Consider the following 17047-nt stretch of genomic DNA (forward strand, 5'->3'; position numbering starts at 1 on the left):
CAAATCTTACGTAGGAAATTGAATTATTGGTGTCAATTCTTCACTCTGTTGTTTGGAAATTTTGCATCTACATCCTTCCACGTCCTCATGGTGAAATCATATGCCTTTTTACTTTGAGGATGACTAGGTGACTTGCTTTTTTCAATCAATGTGATGACTGATTTTTGTTGGTAAAAGATTTTTACCAAGTATCAAAAATCCTTGTTTATAATTCTCCAACAACTTTTCAAACTGCTCTGATTTTATAATGGAATACTAATAATATTAGAGCAAAATAAGTCATAATATTATTATTAATTATATTTTCAGCTTCACTGGCATTAATATTCTCTCCAAAGCCAAACATAGTCCGTCATGGCTCAGCAGATCAAGAATATATACAATGGACTGGGAATTAAGCCCTACCTGAACAAGTGGCAATAACATTTACATCTGCTGACATAGCAGTTTCTTATCTTTTATACCTCTAAATATCCTTCATACCCCTATATGGGCCTTGCTTTCATGAAGGTAAGATATTTGCTTTGAGGTTGAGAAAGTTTCTGAGAATTCAAACTGTTATTGCAACTAACTGCATTTCTTGCTGACAGAATCTTATGAAGAGTGGAAGAAATTAGAAGATAGAATTTGGTCTAGCCAGGAAGAGGATTTCATTTTAGGAGTTGGAGTAGACTTATGTAGGGTCTCAAATTTTAAGGCAGTTGAACCCATACCCATATATAGAGCAAAATCCTTGGTTTCTTATCCTTGATTAGGGATTTCTTTGCAGAAACAGGGATGCATTACTTAAAGAACTTCAGTGGAAAGAACTGGCTTAGAAAATGCTAAGGTCTAAATGTTTGTGTCCTGCCAAAATTTCATTTTTTGAAATCCTAACCCCTGAGGTGATGGTATTAGGATATGGAGCCTTTGGGAGATAATAAGCTCATGGGAGTGTAGCCCTCCCAACCCGGATTAGTGCCCTTATAAAAGTGATCCAAGAAAGACTCCTCAGTCCTTCTGCCATGTGAGGTTAGAGTGAGAAGACGGTTATATATGAGAAAGAGGACCTCAATGAACATGAAATCTGCTGGCATCTTGATCTTGAACATCCAGCCTTCACAACTGTGAGAAATAAATTTCTATTATTTATAAGCCACCAAGTCTACAGTACTTTGTTATGGCAGCCCATATTAAGACACAAATTCATTGGAGAGAATTTAGAAAGTAATTTTGTATATTTTATTTTCCTGAATCTATAAACAAATTTAAATTTATATCAATTTTGTCTTGAATCTATATAGAAAAACAAATAAAATGGACATTATGTCCACAAAAATAAATCTATATTAAATATTTTTACTCCTGTGAATAATTTCATTGTATTATGGGAATCTGCAAAGGAGTATTAGAATTGAAATTGAGCTTAAGCTGGAAAAATATTCCTTGAGTGTGGACTAGTAGATTATCAGGTTACCTAAAGGAAATTAAACTAAAAATTGATAGGATGCATGAATATCTAGAAACAAAAATTTGTGGAACAATTTTGATAAGTGGAGGAAGAGATAGATATGTTCAACCTTCTCAGAAATGGGAACGAGTAGCTATACATAATTTTCTTAGTAATTGTTCATAAAATTGTAATTCTCAGTGATTCTTTGCTACATTTTAATTTTGATAAATAAGCAGGGATAATTTATTTTAAATTCATAAATTTAATCTGAGCTAGTATTTGTAATATACTTTTGCTGAGGTTTTTCCACTCTCTAAATTTGCCAGACTATATAAAATCAAACCATCTCACATCAGGTGGCCAGTGAATGAAGTGTGAGAATATGCTACACAATATCTAGAAAATAACTTGCATGTTTCAAAACATCCGAGTAATAAATTCATGGAAATGATAGTAATATTAATTGTAAATTGTATCATTGATTACAGTTTTACTATATGTCAAACATTGTGACAAGCATTCTAGATTGTCATTTAATTATTACAATTATTTGAGTAGGTTCTAGTAATATCCTCATTTTATAGTTGAGGAAATTAAGGAAAAAGATCTATATTTCCAAAATTCGTAAAGCCATATTGAAGCAAAAATGTCTGGTATCTTCTGTAAACATAAGGAAAATATGATCCATTGACAAATCAACTGATTTATATAAGTAATTGCTGCTTCATGTTAGACCATCACAGAATGGGGTAGGGACTGGTGTGACCCCATGTCCCACCATTGCTACCACTGACATTACGTCAAAGGCTTTTCAAATATCTGCTTACCCATCTAATAAATACAGACTTGGCCACATTTTTCCTTATTTGTTAGTGATTGATGGTATTAAATGGAACAGCATTGAAAATCTTGTTAACATCAAGATATATTTAATCTATTGCTTTGCCTTTCTCTCCTAAGTCACTATGACATATAAAGAAATTAGATTAATCTGACATGATTCATTTTTTTATACAGCCTTGTTTATTACTCCCAAAAACAGGATTGCTGGTGTTCATCTAGCTGTTGCCAATTGATTTTTGATGATAAATTCTATCTCTTTTTTTTATCTTGTATTGAAATTTAGCTAAAATGTGTCATTACTTTCTGAACCTTATGGTGAGTTGGGGAAATGATTTAAATATAAATAATTGTGCTGATCAACTTTATCAATAATTCTTCATATTAAATTTCTTGAATCTCTAAGCTTAATATATCAAAATAACATATATACTCATCTAATTAATGTCCTCTTTATCAGAGGCTACTGGTTATTAGGATAAACAGATTTGAACATATAAAATTCGGTTCTAATTTTTAACTCATTTAACTTTACTTCCTCCAGTCTGGCTCAAATGTAGAGTTCCTTTTATTTTGTCTTTCTTTTTTATTGTTACTATAAGGGAGGTTTTAAAATAAAACAGAAGACAAAAATAACTGATTACAAGTTTGCTTTTGGAGTGCTTTGGTTATGTGTAGATCCTTCAGTTTTGCCAATTCATTAAAACAACCAGTTACGGATTTTCTTTGAGAATCCACCTCATTTTCTTTGCCCTATAGGCAGTGTAATAGAAACAAGATGTCTAAGACATTATCTTTACTTGAAATGAGCTTATAATATTGTTAGTCAAAATAAACCAAGTAGTTAAAGGATAGGTTAAGATATAATGAAATAGCATTAGGTCATCAAATGAGGGTAGGTCTGAAAACATTGATAGAAAGCAAGACTTTCACACTTAAAATTTTTATTACCTTGAAAAAGTTCCCTCTGACAGCCCACACTCCTCGTTTCTTCTCTTACAGACAGAAATAAGGACAGCTACTTTTCTAAGAAGTAGAACAAGTATAAAATTCTTGCAGTCATTTTAAATCTTTCTCACTAAAAAAACCTGAATAAATCAAAGAATATTGCTCCTTAGGGTAGGCCCGTGGCACTTACGGCCTTCCTAGTAATTCCCTGTCCCTATTGGCCATGAGATGATCAGATTGTAGCCACTTGGTCAACAGTGTATATCCTTTCCATGCAGCCACTTTCTGGATATCACTTATATTCCACTTGTATATGTCAGGCCTCTGGATGCCAAAAGATCATAGGCCAAGCACTTATGAGAAGAAGAAAAAAATTATCTAAGATAATAGTAAATAATATTTAAACATTCAAAAAAAAAAAAAAAAAAAAAAAAAAAAAAGAGCCGAATAAAGAAGAGCTACTGTATCTCAGAAAAAGTAGTGAGTAGGGATGTGTGGGCAAAATTATGAAGATGAACAGGGAGGTATCAAAAGGTTCTGCCATCATTCTTGCTCTCTTTCAGAATCACACAGGCAAGATCCAGTGTCCAAGTCATTTCGAGATAATTCCTTGTTAATCTACTCTGCAGGCTTCATCCTATCAGTCAGTCAGTACTTTTTGCTGAACTTCTTCCAATTTGGAAGCACCTTAAAAAGTATTAAATTAAGTAAAATAATGTAAGTTAAAAGTGTTTGGAGATGTATTCGTTGAATACACATTAAATATTCAAGCATACTGCTAGAAAGTTTCTCTCATGTCTTGTTTCTTTGTTCTCATTGTATCTTGATGTAATTTTTTCATTTTTTATATTATTAGGACAAAGCATGTTTCTAACATCTGTTTAGTCATATAGTTTTTCCTATCCTTCTTTCCTAGCTTGGTGTAGGTTTTCTCATTCAGCTATCAATAGTTCTTAAATATTATTCTACAATACTTTGATACTTAAACTACATTTTCAGGGATCATTTCTTGTGATAAGGCCTCTGAAATCCACTTTCTACCACAGCATACTGAATCTTTCTAGTAGTTCGAAAATGCTCAGAATGACATCAAGTTGGAGAAGCCACAGAGACTTGGTTCTCTAAGTAACAAACATCCTGTTCAAGACTTAGAAGCTCTTATGCTCCTCACATAGCTATTGCAGGTGGCCTGTTGTGAGGCTGGTTCTGGGCTACACATACCATAGGGAGCTTCCCCATTAGCTGACACAGGGAACCCGCGTGGTGTCCTGAATCTGAGACGCTTTCAGGAACTGTTGAGTCTCCCAAAGAGGTGTCACAGCCCTATCTGAGCCTGGTCTGGGATCCTAGAAGAGCCTGCTGGCCCTCCTTTTCTTTTCCTCCCTCCTCCTCCTCCTCCCTCCCTCCCTCCTTCCTTCCTTCCTTCCTTCCTTCCTTCCTTCCTTCCTTCCTTCCTTCCTTCCTTCCTTCCTTCCTCCCTTTTCCTCCCTTCCTTCCTTCCTCCCTCCCTCCCTCCTCCCTCCCTTCCTTCTCTCTTTTTCTCTTTTTCTTTTTCTTTTTATTTTTCTTCCTTGTTCAGTCCTTGCCCACACATGGCGAGCAAGACCTGTGTTTCAGCCCTGTTTGTGTTACAGCATCTGGTCCTCAAACATTCCCATGTCCTGGCCAGTCTATGTACTGGATCTGTAGCTAAGAATGAGGCTTGCAGGTGGTAATGCTGTGGAGGGTGAGTAAGACGAAGAGGAACATCACTGAGTGATAGAACAGCTGAGAGGAGACCCGCAGGGGGGGCAGTTCCTCTCAGTAGTCAGGGTGTCCCCACAAGTGTTCAGCTCTCAGCAGCGAAGGTAGCTCCTCTCTGCAGCTAGTCATCCAGTGGTTTCCTCGAGTCTTGCTGAGTACCGTGCTTTCATGGGCTTCAGAGGGAAGGAAGTGTGTGCAGATTGGTCCATTGGCAGCAATTGGTCCATTGGCAGCTTCCACTCCAGTCCACAGGACCTACAGCCCCTCCATGCCAGGATGAGGGTGGCAGAGTTGGCTGCCTCGGGGACATGGGGCACAGAGGATGCAGGACACAGGGGTCCCGTGGCTGCCACTGCTCCTCCTGCAGCCGCTCCTGCCACCACTGGCTACACTTCCCCACTTCCACGCTGCAGCTGGTGTGTTGACCACTCCAGACAGGCCACTGCTACCATCAGTAATGAGAGTAGAGGCCAAGTGTGGTGGCTCATGCCTGTAATCCCTGCACTTTGGGAGGCTGAGGTGGGTGGACACCTGAGGTCAGGAGTTCAAGACCAGCCTGGTCACCATGGCCACACCCCGTTTTTACTAAATACACAAAAATTAGCCAGGCGTGATGGCATGTGCCTGTAATGTCAGCTACTCGGGAGGCTGAGGCAGGAGAATTGCTGGAACCCAAGAGGCGGAGGCTGCAGTGAGTCAAGACTCCAGTCTAGGTGACAGAGTGAGACTCCGTCTCAAAAAAATAAATACATAAAAATAAAATAATAAAATAATGAGGATAGATGGGGTCCTGAAATATCTGAAAGATTGGAATGATTGTAGTCTGTCTTTTCACTAAGTGTTTCCAACATTTCCAGTATTATCAACATTTCCAATAATTCCAATATTAACTTCCTGCTATAAAAGAACAGACAATTTGTGTATTGATACTTTCTTTTACTTCCCCTCCTCCAAAATTCTGATTTTATATGTTTATTATTTTTTACACTTTTAAAGTGCTGTAACTGTATTTTCCACAGTTACAGGGCTTTAATTTGCACTTAAACGATTACCTTTCACCAGACTTCCTCTTTCCTCCATTGCAGACCTCTTAACATTGATGTTTGGGAATCTGTCATACAATAAATGCACAGCAAGTATTTTCCCTTTTCCTTCCTGCCATTAGTGTAAAGTTATTTGCTCCATTACAGTTCCTTCCTTCCTTCCTTCCTTCCTTCCTTCCTTCCTTCCTTCCTTCCCTCTCTCTCTCTTCTTTCTTTTTTCGAGCTAACCTTTACTCTCCCAATGATTTCTCTGTGCTCACTACTACAGGTTAAAAAATGTTGGTATTTGTATCTCTGCATATGTTGTGAGGAATCATTAGAATTATTTCTTCTCTGTGTCACATATAAAATTTGCATGCACAACAAAAGCACAGATCGTTGCTATTTATTTGTTGCTGATATAAAATGCATTTCAAAGAGAAGGAGGGGGGTGGAAATCTAAATTGAGATGATTTAAAAGAGAGTTCACTTCCCAGGCAACATACCAGAAAGATCATTTCATTGCAACATAAAACTGACTGATAGTGTTATAGCAATATATGATCTAAACTATTTTCATCTTTGCAAGGTCCATATTAATATTATTAGTAAACATTTGGAATTTATATTATGCTTGATAAACTAAAGCATCATAAAATTAAAACACATAGCTGATCTTCGTTTTAGAAATGAATAAAAGTAATAAAAGTAATGAAATATAGAAGATTCTGTAAGACACATTTTTGCATAGTTTAGAATTATTTTATCTTAGAGCAGCACTTTTGCAAGACAAATTTGATCCACACAGAAGTGGCATCTCTTTTAATAATTGTTATACCTACCTCTCAATTCCAACTGTAGCAACATCAATAATAACAAAGACAAGTAACATATATTTCTATCGCTTTTGGAACACATCAACTTTTAATAATTGTGATTTTTACCAAGTGTAATGATGCTCATCTTAGCAAAAACCTCACCAAGCAAATGAGCTGCAGGAGTTCAAATTATAATAATAATTTAAAAAATTAAAGACCAAATAAGTCTCATAATAATTTATGTCATAATCTAAGATTTTTATTTCTAGTTAGAGATGCAGAATTCAAAGGAAGAGGCAAAGTAGAAACAAAATTCATACACAAAGGAAAGACAAGACACAGTCACACGCACATGCACACCCAATGATATTTTCAGTTTACATCTAAAAGAAAAAAATCACTTATATCTTTTTCTAATACTTCTTATCTTAAACATACACAATATGATAATAATATCAACAGTAAATCAAGTAAATCACGTTGTATTTTGCATATTTAAAATATCAAAACATCTTAGGCATATAAAGGCATCTGACATTAATAGTAGTACTAGGTTACAAATTTTCTTAACTGCTCTTCTTGGGAAATTTCATTATTTTTGATGCCTTTAAATCTTTTGGAGTTCTGCATTTCTGCCATTAGTCCTATTAATGTCTTTTTCTGAAACTACCTTTGTAAAAATTATGCTACTTAACTAGTCATCCAGTAGCAGCAACTGTGTGTTTTATTAAAATTTAACACTTATTATTCATTCCCGAAATGAAAAAAAAATCACATACATTTTAGAAACAGCTTATAACTAAATATTAATCCATATCAAGTAAGTTGGTGAATATTGTTGAAGTTTTCATTGTGATGATCTAACTTTCAGTTAACAATCTTAAAGCCTACTTTTTAAATATATTTTCTCAACAAATATGACTATTTTGCCTTTTAAAACATAGTGAAATAACATAATGACATTAAGATGTTAAAATAGTATTAACATACACTCTTGTGTAAGGTAATATTGTACTGGCAGAATAATTTAAATATTGAAACCTTTAAATTTCTAGTATTACAAAAACATTTTTCTAAAATTTAAGTCATGGAGCCATGCCCCTCTCTGCTCTAATTATATATTAGGAAAAAGTAAGTTATTAAGAAATTCCATCTTTATTGTGATGGCTCTGAATCAAAGTCACATGGTAAGCTAGCCCTACCCTGAATCACAGGATTCCTTAGAAAAGTCACTGTCAGTCAAGGGATGGTGATACTATAAAGCAGCGGTTCCCAACCTTTCTGGCTCCAGAAATCGGTTTCATGGAAGGCAATTTTTCCATGGACTGGGGTGGGAGGATGGTTTCAGGATGATTCAAGCACATTACATGTATTATGCACTTTATTTCTATTATTACTACATAGTAATATGTAATGAAATAATTATACAACTCATCATAATGTAGAATGAGTAGGAGCCCTGAGTTGTTTTCCTGCAACTAGACAGTACCATCTGGGGGCAATGGGAGACGGTGACAGATCATCAGGAATTAGATTCTCATAGGGAGCGCACAACCTAGATTCCTCACATGTGCAGTTTATAATAGGGTTTGTGCTCCTATGAGAATCTAAAGTCACTGCTGGTCTGACAGGAGGAAGGGCTCAAGCAGTAATGCAAGTGATGGGGAGCCACTGTAAATATAGATGAAACTTTGGCCAGGTGCTGTAACTCATTCCTGTAATCCCAGCACTTTGGGAGGATGAAGTGGGCAGATTGGTGAGTCCAGGAGTTCGTGACCAGCCTGGGAAACACAGTGAAAACCCGTCTTTACCAAAAAAAAAAAAAAAAAAAAAAAATAGCGAAGTGTGGTGGTGCATATTTGTAGTCCCAGCTACTTGGGAGCCTGAGGTGGAAGAATCTCTTGAACCCAGGAGGCAGAGGTTGCAGGGAGCTGAGATCCTGCCACTGCACGCCAGCCTGGGCAACAGTGTGAGACCCTAAAAAAAAAAAAAAGAAAGAAATACAAGTGACACTTATCTCGCTCACCTGTGGCTACCTCCTGCTGTGCTGTCTGGTTGCTAACCAGGGGTCAGGGACCCCTGCTGTAGAGTGCACCTACCTTTGTTAAGGATGGTTTCAGAGCCACCAGGAATCCTGGGCATTTTCTGCATGTAAATGATCCAAGTAACAAACAAGGGAAGATCAGCAGAACCAGGGCACCTACACGTTATCACAGCTATTGTGTCTGAGAAAGAATATCAACTTATGACAATCTTTTACCTCGGGACTTTCTGTGGGCCTAAGTAGAAGTAAAGTGCCACATACGTTATTTTATTTTTCTCTCATACTTCCTATAAAATGCCTAGTATTCCAAAAAGTAACTAGATTGAACTATATGGGGCTAGTGTTTGTAAATTAAACTCACCTAGAAGCCATTCTGTAATCAAGATCACATTCAGGAGTTATCAATTATAAATATCAACATACATCATTTTGATTGAACAGCTGTCCTTCCTGTGAAGCACAACATAATTAACCTTGATATCACAATTATAAATGGTTTGATATTATTTGTTGAAAATACAAAGTAACATTTTAACTTTGGCTATCAAATACAGACTCTATGATGAATGTCCTTTAAGTGTTTATATGCTGAAAAAGTGCTCTGACAGTTTTTCTTATTTCATACAATTTTACTTCTCTTATCTGAACACTCTTGATTTTGTCATGTTTTAACCCACAGTAGGATACTCGGGAAGGTAGAAAAACCTGATTTGTGTCGTGGGGCTTCAGCCTTTTTCCCTTAGGTTTCCACAGCACTTTATAAGACAGTGTGGCTTCAATTTCTTATATTCTAGTTATTTTCTCTGATATCTGATTTTATATCATTGGCATGAGGTCTGATTTGTTTTGCTTTTTTCTTATTCATTATCCTAGAAGCTAGCTGGGAAACCAGCCTGGGAAACATAATGAAACCCTGCTTTTACCAAAAAATACAAAAAATAGCCAGACATGGTGGTGCACACCTGTAGTCCCAGCCTACTTGGGAGGCTGAGGTGAGAGAATCTCATGAACCTGGAAGCTAACTCAGTACACAGCTAATATTGGCTCTCAAAAATCTATGAAGACTAAATAAATTAGTCCACCAAGATCCTGAAAAGTCTAACTCATACTTGAATAAGGCACACTCAAACCATCACTGACAAACTTACCACATTAATTAATGAAATATGGGGTTCAGGCCTAATTTATGTACCACCAGCAATGTCCTTTCACCAATAGCTATAAAAATCATTTTATTGGTCATTTTTCTGAGATTTCTTCAAATACAAATTTCTAAAATAGAAGAATGAACATAAAGAGGTAGAATGCAGGTGAACATTCGTTAGAGCTGCAAGCTAGTAAACATGCCTGCTCATAATTAATGTATCTATTTTATATTTTATCTCCCTGGCATCTCCAAAACTCATATTCTACATTTTTGTTTTGTCTTTCATAAATATCTTTTAAAGGAGGGAGATCATGTCTTGTTTTGCATTATTTTCTCTTGCATAATAAAGGTACATCTTATTATTGGCATTTTATTTTCCCCTGGGTGAGTCATTGAAAATGGTAAAGCAAATGAGACCAGGAAGCAGGTGCATTTCTTACATTATTCTGCAGTGTTCTTTCCACATGCCCAAACTTTCGTGTTCAACTTGATAGGAATTAAATATGCTTTACTTCCTTTAATGAATAAAGTTCTCTTGACAAACACCTCCAACTGGAGAAGGAGACACTGTATGAGAATAAACGTCAGGATTTTTACTTTTGCTTCCTTTGAAAATCTTGTCTCCCCAAGGGCAAAAACATATTTCTGAGGAAACATCAAGAAGAATGATGTTTCACTTGGCTCTATGAACTCTGAGCAGATATATGTTCGTGTTCAGTAGTTGTTTGCACACAGTGTTTTTACATATAATGAGAAATACAGGTTCTCCTCTTTCTAACATATTCCACTGTCCATCAAGAGGAAATTAATGTGTATTTATTGCTGCAGACGAAAAGCAGAATATTTTCAGGACATTGTTATTTTGATTTGACAGCTAAATTTTTCCATCTGTGAAATGGGTAAATATATACCACCCTTATAAGCTGTTTGTGAAGGCTACTTGAGAAAATACTTGCAAATTGAATGTGATATGCAGATGAAAAATGCTTGAATCAGTTCTTCAATGAGAACATTTGTCCTGTCAATGTTAACCTTATAATTTCACCCTTTTTCATTTTTAATTAACTTATTTTTCCTCTTTCTTCAGGAGTCTGAAAAGTATGAGTGAGACAGCGCTAAGCCTCTCAACCGTAATCTGTAAGATGGAAGAAAACTCCTACTAGTGTGGAGCTGCCGGGTGTCCAGGTGGTCTGTCAGGACAATGAGCTGAAATGAAACTAACAATCAAGCCTTTGTTCACCTACTGTGATAATGTAATCAAGGGTCAAAATAAGCGCCAGCTCCCTAGTGTTAATTTTTCTCATGGGATAGCACTGGTCAGGAATGTGGTGTATGCAGTGCAGGCCAGAGAAGTCTTCCCACTGCCCAGGAACACTAAACAAAAGGCTCCTGTTTTTTTAAGGACCCAGGATGCCAGAGTGAGAAAGAGGGACAGGGAAGGGAAGCCATAGGAGCAGAGGAACATTGAGTGAGGGTGGCTGAAAGCCAAGAACTCAAGGTCTCCGTGGAGACACTTGGGCTAAGAATGCAGATCTACATAACAGCAGTGTTCACCAGGGAGGGGCCTGAGTCCTTAACTGCAACTCCCTCCAGAACATTCTAATGCACTGGCTGTGCACCACGTCTGAGGTGGGGAGGGCAAGGTTTCTCCCGTAAGATTTGCCTGGCAAAGGCTTATAATTGCTAAGGGTCAGGCATAAAAAAAATCACACAAAGGATTTTTGCCTAGAGTTGCTTTTGTGGATGTAAAACTGGAAAACAACTCACCCATATTAGGGAGAAAAGAATATAATAGAGAAAAACTCCTTGCAATTTTAAATTACAACGTAGACATAAGTAACTTTCATAAGAAATGAACATGTCTAGTATTGTTCAATAGCTAAAGAGGCTATAACGTATCTACATGATGATATATTAAGTAGTAGCTGTAAATGGTGTTTTGAAGAAATATTGAACAGTGAGAGAAAATATTTGCAGTGCTTGAAGTCAGGAATGTAGAGGAGCACATTTTATATTGAGTGAGCTACCAATTTATGGAGTGTGTGCGTATACAAACTTACATCTAAGGTGCAAATTAGCTATTATGGACAAATGGATTGCAAAAATTGTAATTCTACAAAACTTGACGAATTCTCAAAAAGCATGCATAACTATTATAATTATTAAATATATTATTATACAAGTAACTAAAATAACTTCAAAGATATGCTGTCTGGGCAAAGGGGAAGGGTCTGTCAGAGCCAGCTCAGGGGCACTTGTTACTACTCGTAGCACAGATTGGGCAGGGGAAAGAAACAGAATTCCCAGAGACAGAAAGGAAAGTTCATTGAAACTTCTCACTCTGTGAAGCTTAAGTTTGTTACTTCGTTGGGCTTTTAGCTTGTCTTTTTCTTTTTTGAAAATATATCATGCTTCAAATAATAATTTAGCAAACCCAATGTGAATGAATTGATACCACAAATAGTTCGTGTGTGGGGACCTAAGAGAAGAAAACATTCATTGAGATAAGAAGTGGGATCATGACTGTTAGGGATGAACCTCTACTGCCTCCTCATATCTCCCTGGGCTCTGTACTGCCTTTGTTCTTTAACTGTGTGTCTTAGTCCATTTGGGTTGCTATAACAAAATACCATCCACTAGGCAGCTTATAAACAGAAATTTATTGCTTATAGTTCTAGAAGCTGGCACGTCTAAGATCAAGGCACTAGCAGATTCAGCATCTGGTGAGGGCTTTTTCCTGTTTCACAGATGGCTGTTTCTCACGATGTCCTCACCTAGCAGAAGGGAACAACTCTGCTCTCTTCGGCCCCTTATAAGGGCACTAATTCCATTCATGAGGTCTCCACCCTCATGATCTCACCACTTCCCACAGGATCCGTATCCCCTAATACTCTCACCTTAGGAATTAAGATTTTAAAATATCAATTTTGGAAGAGCAAACCTTCAGACCATAGCACCATTTGTGCCCAGCTGGGTTGCCGCCTGTTGTTCTGACTGCACACCTGAGGAGCTTGTTCACACCGTATATCTCTCTGCAAATGTCACGTCTGCCATTTCAGCTGTGATACATGTTACTGACAAGCAAAGGGATTGGAGAAAATTACTGCATTTTTCCTATTTTATATCATCTTGACAACTTTAAACCTCCCCAAACAGCACAATCCTTTCAGAATTCTCAGTTACCTTTTGATTTTATAGAGATTTGTTTTAGAGGATTAAGGACTCTTCACCTTAGCCTCACCTCTTTTTAATCGCTGGTCTTGATTCTGACATTTAAGCTTTATTTTCCTCGAGAAATTCTAAGGCGGAATTACTGCAATTTAGCAAAGTAAGAGAAGCAGATCCTGAAATAACAGCGGTAAACAAAGCAAGTTCTTTTCCTGAAGAATTGATGTAGAAGTAAAGCCATTGTTTCATTCCAGAATGATTCTTTCTGTTCGGAGCTGTTTCCTTCCCGTTCAGAATAATCAAAGCAGAAGCAAGTAAATTTCAGATGTACTGGAAAGCTCAACCTATAATCACTGAGCAAGTCAATCAAGAAAACACATTTACCTCAAAATGAATATGTTTTTTAAAAATTTTGTGTGTAATGAATGCAGACAACCGTGTACTAATGGACAATGACCAGAAGATGGAATATTTTCATTTCTTTTTAAAAAATTGACTTTAACCTTATTAGTAATTGTCTTTTCAATTCAAATATATATACAATAATGAAAATGTTAACATTTTAATAGCTTTATATGCACATCTCAGGAAATTCATGCTCCCCTTCAAGGTGTTTTAACTGAAGAGGCCATCTCATAAACATAAACGATAAAAAATAATCCCAAGCTATCAAGATAGACGTAGGTGGAATGTAATGTTTTCAGTCAAAGGAATTAAAAGGATTTACTTACAACCACGAAGTAAACAACCTGTGTTCTCAGATTTATCTTGACCTTCATTATTTGCTGTAGCCTGTGGTAGGACATATTTGAAGCAATCTTCCATTGTGGGTTGAGGCATCCCTTCTTTTGGAAAATCACACAGGACCCAGGATGGAGACTGACAGAGATCAGAGTCTGCCCATGTGTCTTGAATCCACTCTAAGCCAAGAGAGAATAATCTTTCTCAACCTCCCTGGTATGTGATTAAGCCAATTTACTTAGAGAAAACATGAGATTGAATTTACAGGGCAAAAGTCACCCATCAATTGTTCAGTTTCTTAGCCTCCTAATTCATTTTTCGTTAGAGGATGAGCAACTTCAACTCCTGGATCTACCACTTACTAGCAGTGAGACATGGGCAAGCTTTTAACCATTATGGTCATCAGTTTCTTCATCTGTAAGTTACGGCTACCACTGATTCTTCCCTCACAGGGTTATTGGAAAGATCAAATAAATTAACACATGAAAATGGGCCTGATTCGTGCTGAGCACTGGGTATATGTTTATATTCCATCATTCCCTTTCTCTCTTTAGCTAATTAAACAATTGGGATTCTGAGTACGTCTTTGTTCAGAGAAATGATTAATAATTTCAAAATTTCAAAATGTCAAGCTAATTATGTAAACCAAATCACTGAAAATTTGCATTTAACTTGGGTCTCGTCTTTGGTCAACAGAAATAATGTGATATCATGGATATACTGTGGATTTATCAAAATGCAGAGCAATTGCTTCTCTGATCACCCACAGATCACATTTAAAATAATTAATCATGCATTACAACAGATTGGTTAATTTGGAAAATTTTGTATGAGTTTCTATTTCATTATTTTCATTGTTATTGCTTTAATATAATTTATCTCAGATACATGAAGTCACATGGTGCTCTGGTAGCCAGTCTGGATAAGGATAAGATTTGTCCCTCATTTTATTATTTATTATTTCTGCCTCTGTCCCCTGTCTGCTTTGCTCCTTTCTGTTGTAGAGACTGTATTTTACTCAGTTCTAATATCCAACTGGTCTGCTTTTCCTCCTCCCCTTCCCCTGGTCTGTTTCTTAATATAGGGAACTGACCTTCCATGAATGAAATTCCAGTGCTATAATACTTTTTGGCTTCCAGTTAGGCTGGGTAGATAGGAGGCACTGATGGGGAATGGAAGAAAAGAGGAGAGGAAAAAGCCAGATGATTCTCCTCTGGTCTCTCTTTCAACAGTCTTTAGCTGTGACATCAGTGCCTGCTAAGCAGTCCCCCTTCCAAGGTATGAACTCCCCCTAAATATCCCACACCCCACCCCCAGTGGCTCAGCCAGGACCAGCTTCATGAACTAGAGACCTGTGAGGTCATAGTTGCATAGAGCCTCATGCATAAAAGGGTCCCATGCTTGCTTAATGCTCTGCTATCGCCATCTTGAAATTCTTAATGATTTTGAAAAAGGGCTCACTCATTTTCATTTTACACTCAGCCCTGTAAGTTATGCAGCCAGTCTTGGTTCCAGCACTGGTCAAGGAACCCCCTTCACATTTCTAGCTTTTCAGGTTTCACATTCACCTATAAATAGCAAAGCATGTAATTTTATTTTCTGCTACTGTAATACCAGTCTATTAATTTGACAAATGAAAAGAGCAGCTAACTTTCATTTTTTACTATCTTTAACAATTTATATAAGTTAGAATTATATGTTCCTTGAAAGGGCATGTTAAAATAGCATTTATCTATAGAACTATCTGACTCTGAAATGGTAGGGAGTGACGCAAGGAAGAGCGTCTTTGATTATTTTAATTTGTTCAATATTGATTTAATTTTTTAAGTTTTTTCTTTTATAAATTTTAGTATCTTGTATTTTTCCAATAATGCATCTCTTCTAAGGTTTCAAATTCATTACTGTTTATATTATCTTTATATTACCACGATACATCAAGATTATCATATCATATTATATCCTATATACTATATTTGTTATCATAATTATGGAATTATATTTTCTTCTAATCTGTATATTCATTAAATATTTAATCTGTTGTAGTAAATTCTCTCTTGCTACGTTGCACTTAGTTTTTTGCTCATCTTACAGCTTAAGTTGCACAAATATTTTTCTCAGAGTTTCAGCTGTATACCAAACTTCTTCTTTTTTTTTTCTTTTTTTTTTTTTTTTTTTTTTGAGACAGAGTCTCGCTCTGTCGCCCAGGCTGGAGTGCAGTGGCCGGATCTCAGCTCACTGCAAGCTCCGCCTCCCGGGTTTACGCCCTTTTCCTGCCTCAGCCTCCCGTGTAGCTGGGACTACAGGCGCCCGCTACCTAGCCCGGCCAGTTTTTTGTATTTTTTAGTAGAGACGGGGTTTCACCGTGTTAGCCAGGATGGTCTCGATCTCCTGACCTCGTGATTCGCCTGTCTCGATCTCCCAAAGTGCTGGGATTACAGGCTTGAGCCACCACGCCCGGCCACAAACTTCTTAAATTACTTTCATTTTATGGATTATTTCACTAAACATTTTCTCTTCAATGAAGAATCATTTAATATATATTTTTTAACACGTGGAACTTTTTAGCTATAAAATATTTGTCTTTTGTTGATTTCTAATATCACTGCATTATGGTAAATATCTGTATTTTTCTTCAGTCTACAACTGACCATTAAACAACACAGTTTCGAACTGCATAGGTCCAATTATATGCAGACGTTTTCAATAAATATATTGGAAAATTTTTGGAGACTTCTGACAATTTGAAAAAACTCATAGATGTGTTGTATTGCCTAAAATATCAAAAAATAAGAAAAAGATATGTCATTAATCCATTAAAATTTATGTAGGTCTTATTTATGTGTTACTTGGCTGTTTATGTTACTGGTGAGGCCTCCATTCAACAGTAAGCTATTAATAGTTAAATTTTAGAGGAGTCAAATTTATATGTAGATTTTCAACTGTGTAGGGGGTCAACACCCCAACCCTTATGTTGTTTAAGGGTTAACTGTGTGTGTATATACATATGTATGTGTATATATACACACACATACACACACATACACATATGTATATATATACACGCATATACATACACACGTGATATCCATTTCTTTCATCAATATCCATTTATTTTTCACCTTTTTCTCTATATACTGAAATCCT

General features: G+C 36.5%; 1 long non-coding RNA gene across 3 annotated transcripts in view; it reads left to right on the forward strand.

The window, feature by feature from the left end:
- Positions 1 to 17047, forward strand: part of LOC103877082 — a 79412-nt gene that overhangs the window by 54105 nt on the left and 8260 nt on the right. For 2 of the 3 annotated variants that reach the window (XR_002516756.2, XR_002516757.2), the window contains exon 2: positions 11082 to 11247. This is a non-coding gene — a long non-coding RNA (uncharacterized LOC103877082). The remainder of the gene's footprint in view (positions 1 to 11081; positions 11248 to 17047) is intronic. The other variant, XR_636641.4, reaches the window with a different exon arrangement.

Source organism: Papio anubis, chromosome 14, assembly GCF_008728515.1.
Source record: "Papio anubis isolate 15944 chromosome 14, Panubis1.0, whole genome shotgun sequence".
In the NCBI taxonomy this organism is placed as follows: domain Eukaryota; kingdom Metazoa; phylum Chordata; class Mammalia; order Primates; family Cercopithecidae; genus Papio; species Papio anubis.